The sequence below is a fragment of the Phocoena phocoena genome, chromosome 6, assembly GCF_963924675.1.
Source record: "Phocoena phocoena chromosome 6, mPhoPho1.1, whole genome shotgun sequence".
Taxonomy (NCBI): Eukaryota; Metazoa; Chordata; class Mammalia; order Artiodactyla; family Phocoenidae; genus Phocoena; species Phocoena phocoena.
In genome coordinates, this window is record NC_089224.1 from 14,963,238 (window position 1) to 14,977,226 (window position 13,989).

The window sequence follows — 13,989 nt, forward strand, 5'->3', positions numbered from 1 at the left end:
GCGCTCCCTGGGACTCAGTATCCAGTGGAGCGCTTTTTTCCTGGAGGCACAATTGTTCTCCAGAAGATATCCATCACACTCTAGTTCTTCCCTCACTGTGCTTTTTTTTTTTTTTTTTTTTTTTTTTGCGGTACGCGGGCCTCTCACTGTTGTGGCCTCTCCCGTTGCGGAGCACAGGCTCCGGACGCGCAGGCTCAGCGGCCATGGCTCACGGGCCCAGCCGCTCCGCAGCATGTGGGATCTTCCCGGACCGGAGCATGAACCCGTGTCCCCTGCGTCGGCAGGCGGACTCTCAACCACTGCGCCACCAGGGAAACCCCACTATAAGTGCATTTTATCTCCTGTATACAGCTCAACCTCTTGAGTAAATAGACTAAATATATTAGCGTGTGTTTGCCTTGTGTGTAGGCCATTAGACTCTATCCACCTCTCGGTTTCTGCTAAACAACTTCAAATTAAAGTAAAAATGAAACTCAGAAGTTCTAAGTCTTCAGTACACAGAGAATTCCCTAGAGAGACAAAACTTGGATTCAGCTCTGGAGAGGTTACCTCTCTCCATCTCCTTCCCTACCAGCCCCAGTAGGTTTTCTTTCAGAAGGTAGTAGGTTTCTAAATTCCACATCAGAAAAGGAGGCTCCCACTTGTCCATAAGTCCTAACGGGATGGGCAGGAAGCCTGAATTTTAGGGAAAGTTACAATTCCCCCAGGCGCAAATATGTCTGAAATCATGCAAACCGAAGACCGAGAACAAACTCATTTTGTTAATGGGAACATGGGAATCAAATAAGACAGTTGTCTTTGGCAGGTACTAGTAGAAAAATCAGGCTCTTTTCTTTTTCCTTGGATATCATTTTTTAGACAATGAAAAACTCTGCTTCTTCATCCCCTAGACCACTAACTTGTCAAAAGTTCAATTCTATTATTTAATAAATTCTAATTTTAATTAAATTGTACTGGCCCTGCATTTTCTCATTTCTGCATCTGCCCTGGTTGTTTTTTGCCAACGTGGGAAACAGGGACTGCTTGGTCCTATGTAAGCGATGCCTGACAATTGACAGCTTACATCTCTTAAAGTTTAAGTTAAAAACAACGGTAGGTATGCACATTTCTCCTTACTACCATTTCCTTATATTTTCTCTCCTTTTCTCTTTTATTTCTCCATAAATATCTGTTAATAAAAGTGTATTTAGAAACACCCTGCAGTGTTTTTCAATTATAGTTAGTCTTGCATCCCTGGGATAAAAATGTATATTTTAAATTAAGAAATGTCTGTATATATATATATTAGAAATGTCTGTATATTTTAAATTAAGAAATCTCAGTAAATAGTCCTCGGTCAGTTAAGCTAACACTAAAAAAAAAAAAATAGAGATTACAGTTAAAATCTCCATCATGAGAAAATTGTCACATGGTGATATCATACTTCTTTCACTTTGCCAGGGGGTGGGTATTCCTTACAATAGGAAAAATTACCTGTGGACAGTGGCCTTAGATTCATGACAGTTGAGTTTAAGTTTAATGCTGACACTGCCTAACCATCTGTCTGGCCCTCAGTTGTTCAGTGAGTTGTGTTAAATTTTCCCGAGATCAGATTCTAAACTACTATAGGTTAATTTTTTAAAATCTTTTGCTCTTCTTTGGGCAAAGTTCTTACCTAGAAATGTAGGTCATCATTGTACGGATCTAGCAAAGTATTGATACTTGGCACAGAGTAGAAAATTAATAAATGCTATTCTCTTCACCCTCCCACCCTCTTGCAACCCAAGGAGTGGTTACCAAACACGTGTTGTTCTTTTTTTTTTTTTTTTGGAGTATAGTTGATTTACAATACTGTGTTAGTTTCAGGTGTACAGCAGTGTTGTTATGAATAGGGCTTGTCTCCTGAGCTCCCTCCATGCTTTTTGCTACATGGAAAAGCCCAGGAGGGAGAGCAATGACTGTGGTCAAGCCTGGGTGTGAAGGGGACAGGGGCTTAGTTCAATCATCAATATCTCAGTCATCACTGAACATGGGACACGAGAGAAAATAAGATTTGGCTGGCACCCTGAAGGAATTTATTATCTAATTGGATACCAGAGACTAACATGAGAAAGGTATCTGAAAATACAAGGTGGTATATGCTGCATGTCAAGTCAGACACACGATAAGCTCTCTAAAAAGAATGAAAAGCCAGTGTGAGCTGGGATGCTTAGAGGAGGTGGATTAAGCCTGGTGATTAGGGTGGGAATGACACTACTTACTGGGAGAAGGTCCGGGCAAGGTCTAGGACTTAGGAAAGGAGAAGAGTAAATGGGCACATGCCAAAGCTAGAGTCATATATTCTGGTAGTTTGAGATACAGTTCAAGGCTAGCTTCTGGGACTTTGTAAACTGCAATCAATTGTCTGAGGGGCTTTGGAAGGCAGGAGTGGGTGTTGCTTTCATGTATACCCAAGATGTTCCATTGACCTGGGACATTTTCTGTTTTGCTGTCCAGATTGCTGTAGCATCCATATTTGCCCACCTAAACGAACCAGCAAAACCTACAACAAAACCTTGCCCTGTGCAGCCCATGTGGCTTTTTCTTCAAATGAGCATGTGGAAGTTTGAGATTCCCAGGACACCGAGCAGATTTCTTTCCAAAAGGAAAGGAGAGTAAAGGAAAACCCTCTTCTCCCAACCCCACTTTAAGTGATCCTGTCGGGATCACTTTAAAACACATCCCTCTCCCAGATCATCAAGCCCACCCCCAGCTGCCCATCTTCCGTCCTGTAATCTCTCCTTTGCACTGAAAGCTGTCCCTTTTTGTGTGTCTTACCAACCACAGCTTATCCAAGGCAGGGCTTTCACCAGGGAGCCGCTCTGTAAGCAATCAGCCTCTTATCTGCCTCGTTCAGTCCCGTCACTCCAGTCACCTCTTAATGTTCACAAGTTTCCCAAATGGGAAGTAATTGACCTCTAAACAAAACAAAAAAGCTCTCAGAGAGATAGCAGAGGTTCCTTTCCTGACTGTCCCAGGGCTAGGGTCTCACCTAGGCCAGGTGGATAAGTCAATAAAATTGCAGACTTCCTGGCTCCCCTTCCTCTGTCCTCCCCCACCCCGTCCCTTCAAGCCAGCTTCATCTGATACTATCTGCACATCAGATGGAGTACGAGTCAAACCATAGATCTTAGGGTGGCCAGAGATTTCTGGTATTTATTTTTCGTAATTTTGCCATTATCAGGATAGAACGTTGAAGGGACATAGTTTTAAAATTCCATCTGAAAAGCGTTTACAGTCTTCAGGGTTTATACCAACTCTTCATTATATCAGCCCAATGGCTTGCCTTTTCCCTTTTTCACAAAACGAGGGAACTCCCAGGCATAACAGCTGTGCCCCCAACCTGCACCATTCCACAAAGAGGCCTCTTCGGAGAGATGGAAGGTGGTGGAGGATCCGAGTTAGGAGTTGTTGGCCTTCATTCTAGGCCAGTTCCACTAGTGACACCCTATGTGACCTTCAGCAAGACTTGTAACCTCTCTGGGCTTCAGCCTCTTTACTTATAAAATTGAGGAAGTGCATCTCTGAGGCTATTATTCTAATTTGGGGTGGCTCCCTGTTGATTTCAGATGCCTTTATTATTTTTTAATTCTGGGATAGATTATATATCCAGAAGACTACCTAAAACATATATGTTTAACAACCGTCACGATTTAATAACTGTAAAGTGAACACAGATGTAACCCCTCTCAAAGCAAGAAACAGGGAGTGCCAGCTCCCCAGCAGCCCTTCTCCCCAACCCCTCCAAATATGTAAACCCCTTCCCTCCTTCCCCAAAGGAGATACCAGCTATTCTGACTTCTGTGATAATAATTCATAGGTTTCTCTTTGTGGATTTACCCACATGGACACCTCCTTCAACAGTGTGGCTGAATTTTGTCTGATTATAGATGTTGCATAAATAGAATCATACTGCATGCCTTTTTTAGTGACTTGCTTCTTTTTTTCAACTTTATGGTTGCGAGACTTATCCATGAGGTTGGGTGGAGCTTATCCTTATTGTTACATGGTATCCCACTGAATGCACGTACCTCAATGTACGTATTTACCGAAAATGCGGCCAGCTGGGTGCCATAACACAGAACTCTGCTTAGTGGTACCTTTCTCACAGGTACGGCTGTGGCTGCTGTATTCTCTAGCTGGAGTTGGTCCCGGCTTCTAGGAGCTGTTCTGCGTTGCAGAGCAAGGATCCATCCTCTGACAGACTTCTATTTATATAACAACAGCCTTTTGGCTTTTGTATGATTTCATTGGGTACTCACCACCTCCATCTGAGGCAGAGCATATCACTGTTCCCATTTGCAGAGGAAGAGTCCAAGGGCTAGAAAGGTGACAGCCACGCTGTAAGTTAGTGACAGAACTGGGACTAGACCGCAAACCCTCTGCCCCCTAGTCCTGGGTTACGTCCAGTGAATACTCAACAAAGAGTTCAAGTCCTTACACAAATCAGGTGACTGTTGAGTGATACTGTGTTCTTCCTTTCCTGAGGGAAAAGTGTATGAGGGATGGGAGCCTTTTGGAAAGCATCCAGAGGGGATAATATGAAACAAGGGGCCAGAGAGGGTGGAGGTGGCGGGAGAGATATAACTGCATTTTCAGGCACTTATGAGCAAACAGTATTTCAGTGCTCTGGCTTTTGCACGCCCCCCTGCCCATTTTTCTCCACATTTTCCTCTGACTTTGTGCCCCCAGAGACGTTGATTCATGCTTTCAGTGGCCAGCTCCTGAAGTGGAGAGAATTCAGCACTGAGCTGTTCCTCCTCCGTTCCACCTCCCCCCACCTGGGGAGAGAGCTTCGTGGGAAGTCCCTCTGCCTTCCTTTTGCTCTGTTTAGACTCCGGTAAGTCCCCCTACCTTCAGCCTGAGAGAAGGATGTGGTCTTAGTGACACAGTCCAGATTCCACTGTAGGAAAAGGAGATATGCCAGCAGCCAGGCCACAGACCTCAGAGTGCTTTCTGGCTTAGTCCCTATAGCGCTGTCCTCATAAGCTGGTCTCAGTCATACCTGCTTCCTTCCCATCCACGCTTCAATGGCTCCTACTTCCTCCTGCCACCAGCCCAGCTTAGTTGCCTGAAACCCTAGGGCCCGGGAAATTGGAATCCGAAGCTACGATGTCAGTGAGCCAAAGGTGAACTTTTCTTTTGATGGTTCCTGATTCCTGTCCTTCTCTGGGCCCTCTGGTGCCTCCCCTGGACCTTCCCTGTGGGTCAGGTCTCCAAGGACCTTCTCCTGGAGCACCTTAAACCTCCCCATCACAATGCATTTACTCTCCATGTCTGTTGTACCATCTAAACAATCAGCCTCATGTCTGCCTCAGACCCCGATGTGTTTCCAACACACCTTGCGCCTGTCATGGAGAAGGGGCTCAATACTGTTTGTTGATTGAAAAAGTGAGTGAATCGTTGCTCTCTGGCTTTCCTGCATGACCTTGCAAAGTCTGCATTGAAGACCTGGGCTCTGACCTGGCTCCTTGGTATTCAGAACCCTCTGGAAGAAAGTCCTCCTATATGTGGATGGGGATCTGGCTCCTGGCAGGGGTCATCTAAGCCCTAACACCAGGGGTCCTAAGAATTTCTGTCAGCCAGGGGTTATGACCATGGTGACAAGAATCCCTGTTTTATTCTTCTAGCCATTCTCCTGTAGGTCAACTTAACTTTAATTAGCAAGTATTAAGGAACATTATGTTGAACACTGTGGGGGAACATAAAACCAGTATCATTTTTTAAAAATATATATAAGATTAGAGGGACTCAAGGATGCATAGGACAGAGTCCTTATGTTCAAGATTATAAAACTGTGGGTAAGACAAGTACCTATACAGCCAAATATCTATAGGAAAAACTAGAAAAGGTGCATTATAAACATATAAATCCTTCAGTTCATTGAACATGCTGTAGAGGCTTCTGGATATCATCCAATATCTGTTTCTCCCTTTCTTCTTTTTTTTCTTAAAGATTCTTTTTTTAAAAGATTAATTTATTTATTTTTGGCTGCATTGGGTCTTCGTTGCTGTACGTGGGCTTTCTCTAGTTGCGACTAGCGGGGGCTACTCTTCGTTGCGACGCGCGGGCTTCTCATTGCGGTGGCTTTTCTTGTTGCGGAGCACCGGCTCTAGGTGCGCGGGATCAGTAGTTGCGGCACGTGGGCTCAGCAGCTGTGTGTGGCTTGCGGGCTCTAGAGTGCAGGCTCTAGAGCGCATGCTCAGTAGTTGTGACGCAGAGGCTTAGTTGCCCCACGGCATGTGGGATCTTCCCGGACCATGAAATGAGCCCACGTCCCCTCCATTGGCAGGTGGTTCTTAACCACTGCGCCACCAGGGAAGTCCCTCCCGCTTTCTTCTTTAATAATAGAACCCCAGCGTTAAACACACAACCTACCAGCTAAAGGTATATTTCCCAGAGTCCTTTGCAGCTAAGGGTGGCCAAGTAACTAAGTTCTGGCTAAAGGGATATAAGCAGAAGCGATGTGTGCAATTTCCGGGACATAGCCTTAAACAGAAGGCACCTTCCCTCCACTTCCTTTCTTTTCCTGCTCCTGGCTGGAACACAGATGAAATGTTGGGAGCAGCAGCAGCTATCTTAGATTTTGACAGAGCAACAAGATGGAAGAAGCCTAGGTCCCCAGCACTAGGAAATCACCTTATCAGCTTGGGTCTGCTTATACTCCATCTAATATATGAGAGAAAAAGAAACATTTGTCTTGTTTAAGTCACTGTTATTTTGACCTTTGTTGTAGCAGCTGAATGCATATCTTAACTCATAGAGTCCACGAGCAGGTAATTAGAAGTTTGGCTGATACAAATACAGTAAATGTTTAGAGGAGAAATAAATCAAACCAAGGTGATCTAGGAAGGGACAATCAAAGAGAAAGAGCTTGGGCTTCCCTGGTGGCGCAGTGGTTGAGAGTCCACCTGCCGATGCAGGGGACGCGGGTTCGTGCCCCAGTCCGGGAAGATCCCACATGCCGCTCCGCGGCCGGGCCCGTGAGCCATGGCCGCTGAGCCTGCGCGTCCGGAGCCTGTGCTCTGCAACGGGAGAGGCCACAACAGTGAGAGGCCCGCATACCACACAAAAAAAAAAAGAAAAGAAAAAAGAAGGAGCTTGAGACAAGCCCCTCAGAAGGATGAATAAATTTGGATACCTGGAGGGGAAGGATGGGGAATCTACACAGAGGGATGTGGAGAGGACTACGGATCATAAAATGCATGGGAGCCAAGGACTCTCTGAAGCAACATTGAAGGCAATAGTCTGGACATGTCCATGGTCATGGCGTTCAACTCGTCCGCCCTCTCCCCAGCTGGTATCATCTACTCCAAAGGCTTAACTACCATTTCTATGCAAGTAACTCCCAAATCCCACCCCTACAGCTCCAGCTCCACCCTCCATCCTGAATTCCAGCTCCAAACTGCCCATTGTTCCCTGGACATCTCCATTTAAATGTTTCCCAGACACCTCAATCGAAAACCAAACCCACCTCTCTCCACCTTCCTCCTGCCAAACCCGCTCCACTTTCCATATTCCCTCTCTTGTGATCCAGGATGACACTCCATTGTCCTATTTCACTCTCTCCTCTCCCCTACCTGCCTATTTTGTGTTTCCACCACTACTATCTAAGCTCAAGTCATCATCTCCCGCTTCATCATGTGTAATTGCCTTCTAACTGGTCTCCCTGCCTCCACTCTCTTCCCTCCAGGCCATTTCTCATGCTGCTATAGGATTTTTTTAAGAAACCTTGTCTACTCCTTGATGAAGACACTTTCAAAACACAGACCACATTCTTTAACCAGACATATTGAAATATAACATATATCGGAGAGAAGTGCAGGAATACTACACGTACGCCTAGTTCGCAAAGTGAATTTCCCATATAATCAGCACCAAAATTATGAAACAAAACATTAACGTCCCCCAAAGCTCTTTTATACACCCCCTTACTGTCACTTACCCCAAAAGAAACTACTAGCTTGACTTCAAACACCATTGACTAATTTTGCCTGGTTTTGACTTTTCCTGAAATGGAATCACATGGTGTATATTCTTTTGTCTGGTTTCCTTCACTCAAGATTATGTTTATGAGATGCCTTCATGCTGTTGTGGGCAACTGCAGTTTGCTCACGGCTATTGCTGGTTGAGTTTTCCATGGAATGATTACACCACGATAGATTTATCTGTTCTACTGTGGATGGGCATTTTGGGCTTATTATTTGGGGGTTTGGGGGTTATTATAATTAGTGCTGTCATGAACGTTCTTGTGCGTGTCTTTTGGTGAACACATGAGCACATTTCTGCTGAGTATGTGCTAGATGTGGAAATTCTGGGTCGTGAGGTATGCATGTGGCCAGGTTTGGGAGACGCCACTGCTTATCCAGAGTAGTTGTATGAACTTACGTTTCCGCTAGGAGCGTTTAAATGTTCCAGTTGCTCCATCTCGTCAACACTTCTTGTCAGTTTTCCTTTTACCTCTCCCTCCTTCCACTTTCTTGCCAAGACATGGCAACGCAGGCAGGTAAGGAGTGCTCCGTGAATATCCGAATAATGGGCTGGTTGCGTGGAAGCACTGGAGGATCCGTGGGAGACCGGTTTGAAGATGTGCCTAGTCAGTGTGCAGAGAAAAATAACAAATGCTTATTAAGCCCAAGCTAAGTGCTCAGTGTTTGGCATTATATCACGTAACTGCCATAATCACTCTCTAAAGTCTAGGGTCCAAGGAATCCAACGAGCTCCCAAATTAGGAAACTGAGGCTGGGAGTGTTGAAGAAACTTATCCAAAATCACCATCACTAAAGATAGAGGTAAAAATTGAGCCTCCAAAGTTCATTTACTTTCCATTATGTTCGGCCGCCGTTTCATACACATTACAGGCTGCTGCTTCTTACCGTTATTTAAATACCTAACCCTACAGCTATATTTGCTAGTGATGGAGTCTCCGACACATGCTCTGTGGCTGGCTGTGCTTCTTTCTGATCCCGACATTTCCATCCCAACCCCAGAGAGAGTCATCGGAGGGAAAAGGTCTGTCCTGAGGAGCGCATTCAGATGTTAGGGATGGAAAAGATCACAGATATTCCCATGGGGCCCTGCTCTCTGTGAGGGACATCTGCATCTAGAATCAGTCCTGTCTGTAATCAACACATTACATAAAATATGACATGTAACCCAAGAACATTTGTGTTGGAGACAACAGCGCCAGCGGAGTAACCCTCCGCCTCTGACTGCAGCACTTAAACTGCCCACCAGGGGACACCCTTGCCTCCGGTTTCCCACTATGGGGGAAAAAGGGAATTCCCCAAATTCCTTGGGCCTCCACCCAAAACCTTTGCTTCCAGCAGGGCTTCAGATTTCTTTTTCAGGTCAACCCCTTTATCTTCCGGTTTGGATGTTGACAGTTGGGAGTGGACAGAAGGAGACAGTGAATCAAAGGATTAAGGGCTCCATAGACACCAGCTGTTGGCCACGGTTTCGGTGTGACAAACATTCATAGCATAATGATGACACTGTGATGCTTGTGGCTACAAGATCTGTGGGGTGCTTTCCAGGGGATAGATGTCCTCCACATATACTGGCTCATTTATTAGCCATATGCGGAAGTATTATTGTAACACAGAGGAAACCAGGGAAAGTGAGGGGAATTACCCAAGGTCATAGAGCTCGAAAGCTAGAGTCTGAATATAAACCCACTGATCCTGTTTACAACTGTGCAGTGAACTTGGGTATCTAAAATACAGCTGCCTGGGTGTGGAATACTAACTCTAAAGGGCTGGTAAAGCAAATACCACTAGATTAGCTTTCAACTCTACCTTCCTTTTCACTTTCTCTCTGGACTCTTGTTCAAACATACTAAAGGGAAACTAATCTGACTGGTCCTTCACATGGAACCATTTTTGACTCACAGCAGAGGTTCCCAAACTGTTCCCGAGTTGAAGACTGCTTTGAGCATCGATGTAGTTAAATCGACTGGATTCTGGCTTAGCTCTGCCACTGACCAGCTCAGCCACGGAGGACAAGTTACTTGATCTCTGCTGGCTTCAACGTCGTCTTGGGTAAAATGGAGTTACTTAAACCAATGGTTCTCTGTGACTCTCTAGGTTGTAAGTGACAGGAACCTAACTCACACCAGCATGAGCAAAACATTCAAGGCGATTTCTTGACCCTCAGAGCTGAGTGGCAGGAAGGCTTATGGTGAAGCTGGCTAAAAGCAGGGACTAGGGCTCATCCGGTTTCTGCCCATCCACCTCTCATTTCCGTTTCTCTCTACCTGGTCAGCTTCATTAACCTGGGCTGGCAGAAACCATGGCCAAGTACACAGCCACTGGCAGCTCAGAATCACATCCTTACACCTGTACAGTCAGAGACGAAATGGCATTTTCCTTGCCACTCCAGGTTGAAAAACCAAGCCAGCTCCCCTTCATCACAGGGCGTAGTGAGTATCAGGTAACATAACAAGTATGGAAGGGCTATGGAAGGTCAACCTCAGCTGCAGAATCCCTGCCTCTTGAGGGTTATCCTGCCCCAGGGCAATTAACTTGCATCATCTTGACAGTTCCTTGTGAGAGCGGGTCTTACAAGGGAGGGGGTGAGTGGCAGTGCAGTGTGTTGTGTTGTGTTGACGCCCTCTCTTTCCTGGGCCTCGGCCATGGTGTAAGGAGGTGCCTCCGTGTGTCTAACCCTCCATAAATCTAAAGAGAGTGACCCAGACTGATCCCTCCGAGATGGCTATCACTTTGCGTCATTTCACTTTGTCTCTGAGGGTCACATTTTCATCCCTGAGGCAACAAATGGAAAACGGGAGCAGCAGAGGCACCCTCATGGCAGAAGGCTCAGCGCTAATGCTACCTTCGTCTTCTGCGACCCTCTCTGACAAGTGGATTTTGTCTCTTATCAGCGTCCTCGCAGACCATGAACCTTGTAACCTGCCGTCCTCTCGTGGAATCCCATTCATCGTGGCCCTTTAATAGCAGCATCTCTTATCCGAGCGGTGAAGAAATGAGGCAATACAACTCTTGGGCCTTTGTATTCTCCTACCTAATAGACGGATCTCCTCTTGACCTCAAAATAGCCTTACCTACGGGGCGGGGCCAAGGCTCCCAGGTGGGCCAGGCTGTGACGGACGCGGCTGTAGGCTTGCTCCCAGGCTGCAAGCAGTAGCAATAGGGCAGTGATGTAGAGGGGCCGCGAGAGGACCAGAAGAGCATGGGTCCCCCCAGGAGGATCAAAATTGTCAGAGGCTGATGTGCACAAACACCGGCCCATAACTACCAGCCACGGCTTGTACGCACACCCACTGTCCCCAGGGCGGCCGGACACACCCTGACGCATCCACACCAGCCTTCAGGTCTGCAGCCGTCCTCTGCTGACTGCCCTAGCCTTTATTTTGTACAGAGAGAGCACACAGACCAGGACTTGCTTCTGCCCTCCACCACCCACAGAAGGCTCTGCTTCCGGATGCCTGCCTCTCTACCCGCCTCAGCAGTTCCCCTCAACTCTGAGCCTCCAAAATTAAGGAGCAGAGTCCCAATCCTCAGGACTGTATCCAGAGGTAGTATGTCCAGCACTGACCCAGCATCCAGGCAGAAAGCGGCTTCGCGCACATTCCTTTTTTTTTCTTTCACATTCCTTCTTGTTCCTCAAGCACTCTCAGCTTCGAGGTTGGGTGACGGCTGTTGACAAGCTTTTCTGGGCTGAGCTGGGGGAAGGTCTGGCCTCCTGCCCCCTCCCTCCGTCCTGATGGGGAAACTGACAGGACCCACTGGGGGGTCAGGGATCACGTTGGCTGGAGCTCTCCTTGGTCTGGACGTTGACTTAAGAACTTCACATACAAGACACATCCATTGGATCTGCAGGACAGGACACTTCTGTCCCCGAGCCAGCTGTTATCCCTTATCAGAAGAGGTAACTTAGGCCAGGAGAGGCCAATAAAGAAATCAATTAAAAAAAATAAAAGGTCAGGTAAGATCTTAGCTACTCTTGTTTTAGTGCCAGGCCAAGGATCTCTGTGTCATTGAATCTCACTGGTTTGGAAAGACCTATTTCATGCCATCCCCATGAAATGCTGGGTCACCCTAAAATGACTGGACATCAAATGGCCCAGCTTCCCCTGCCAGAGCTGAGCCCTCACTGGAGGAGTTGGGTAAGTTTGTCTATCAAGACGAGCTTCTCACCTGGCCTTCTTCCCCATCCCTGGCCAATCTCTCCACACATTTTCTCCTCAGAACTCAGATGACACCAGTGGCTTCTAGCCCTGTTTGAGGGAGACAGGCACCAGGGATGTGCTGGGCCCTCCATACCCACAGGAGTTAGTTTCTCAGGGCCCTTGAGCCAAGCTAAGCAATGAGAGGCCAGCGGCCCCCCCCCCCCCACCGCCCCCGGCCTCATCTCTTAGACCACCAGGTTAGGCCAGATTCCTCCTGCCACCTCACTCCCCCCACCTCTGCCCTGCCCCCACCTCTTCTAGCCGGAGGAGGTCTCGGGGGAGAAGCAGTGTCATGCTTGATTTGACCCACCAGTTTTTCTACTTATCAATCAGCTACCTACTGGCTCTGCCAAGAGGATTCATAAAGAGGAATTTTTTCTTTTTCTTTTTAAAGGCCTTACCATGTCCGTTGGCATGTCATAGAAATGAAACACTGGCAAGGGGACTTTGGCTGTGCCTGTAACCTTTTATTTCTTAAAAAAAAAAATACATGCCATCAATTAAGTGACAGCAATGATCTCTGCATGTTTTTATCATTTAAAACATTCTATAGTAGAAATCACATGTGTGAAGAGATAGAAATAAAACTGACCTAGAGATTGAGAGACATGGGTTAAAGTTCTCACTTGGTCACTAACAAGTGATTTTGGATGAGTCATTTCCATTCTTCGAACTTCAGTTTCCCTACTTCTAAAATGACACCTCGGGTCTCTCAACACCCAATTCTGTGAATTGTATTTATTTTTTTTATCTTTGGGCTGCACCACTCAGCCTGTGGGATCTTAGTTCCCCGCCCAGGGATCGAACCCGTGCCCTTTGCAGTGGGAGCGTAAAGGGAAGTCCCTATGTGAATTTTAAATAGGAGTGCCACACGCCTCCCAGTCGTGAACATCTGCCCCTCTAGCATGCCCTGTCTCCGTGCCTTCCAGGTCATTCTCTATCTCCCCTCCTTCCCCTCCCCAAGCCCCTTCAGAGGGGATGAGAACCTGGGTAAATATAGGAATGGGATGAAAGCCTTTGCCGATGCCCAAAGCATCTCAGGTGCTGCGGGGTGGTCTCTAAGCACCTCCCCATCCTTCTGCCTGTGCCTGGGTGGTCACTTCCCTTACAAACTGTGAAAATATCAGGATGGTCTTAACTGCATTGGGCAGGACTTGCCTCAGGCCAAATATGAACCCCTGGCTGAGTGACTTTCTTCTTCCTCAGTGGCCAGTGGCTATGTCGTCCTAAGTGATTTTCAGAAAAGTGTCTGTCAGAGAAGCCCTAGTCAGTAGTCCTGGAAGAAGGCAGTTTGCGGAATAGCCTCTCGTGTCCCCATTCCCTGTCTAGTAAAGGGGATCAGTAGAAGCGTCCGGAAGGCCAAGCACAGCCTTAGCCCTCGGCCCCTCATTCCTGGGGGATGTGCACCCACTCCATCCCCAGAAACGGACTCTGCCCCTTCTCAGATGATTGTCCACCCTGGATACGATCATTTCAGGGCGTCATCTGTGATGGCCTGACCAGTTTTATGAGGAGGGGGCTGCTGAGAGGTGGGAGAGAGTCGGTCTCAAATTGCTTCTGGCAGCCGGAGCGCTGTGAGAAGGTCAGAGCCTCCTTCCCTAGACAAACAGCCCCCAGCGTGCCTCCCCGTGAGGGCCTCTGTTAAGCTGTTGAACAGATCAAGCGCAAAGGGACAGCGGCCACCCAGTTAGAGCACGTGGAAATTTCTGCACATACTCCCACAGCCTTGAGCTCCCCAGAAACAGGCAGCCGTGGAGGGGGCAGAGAGCAGGTGACCAGGG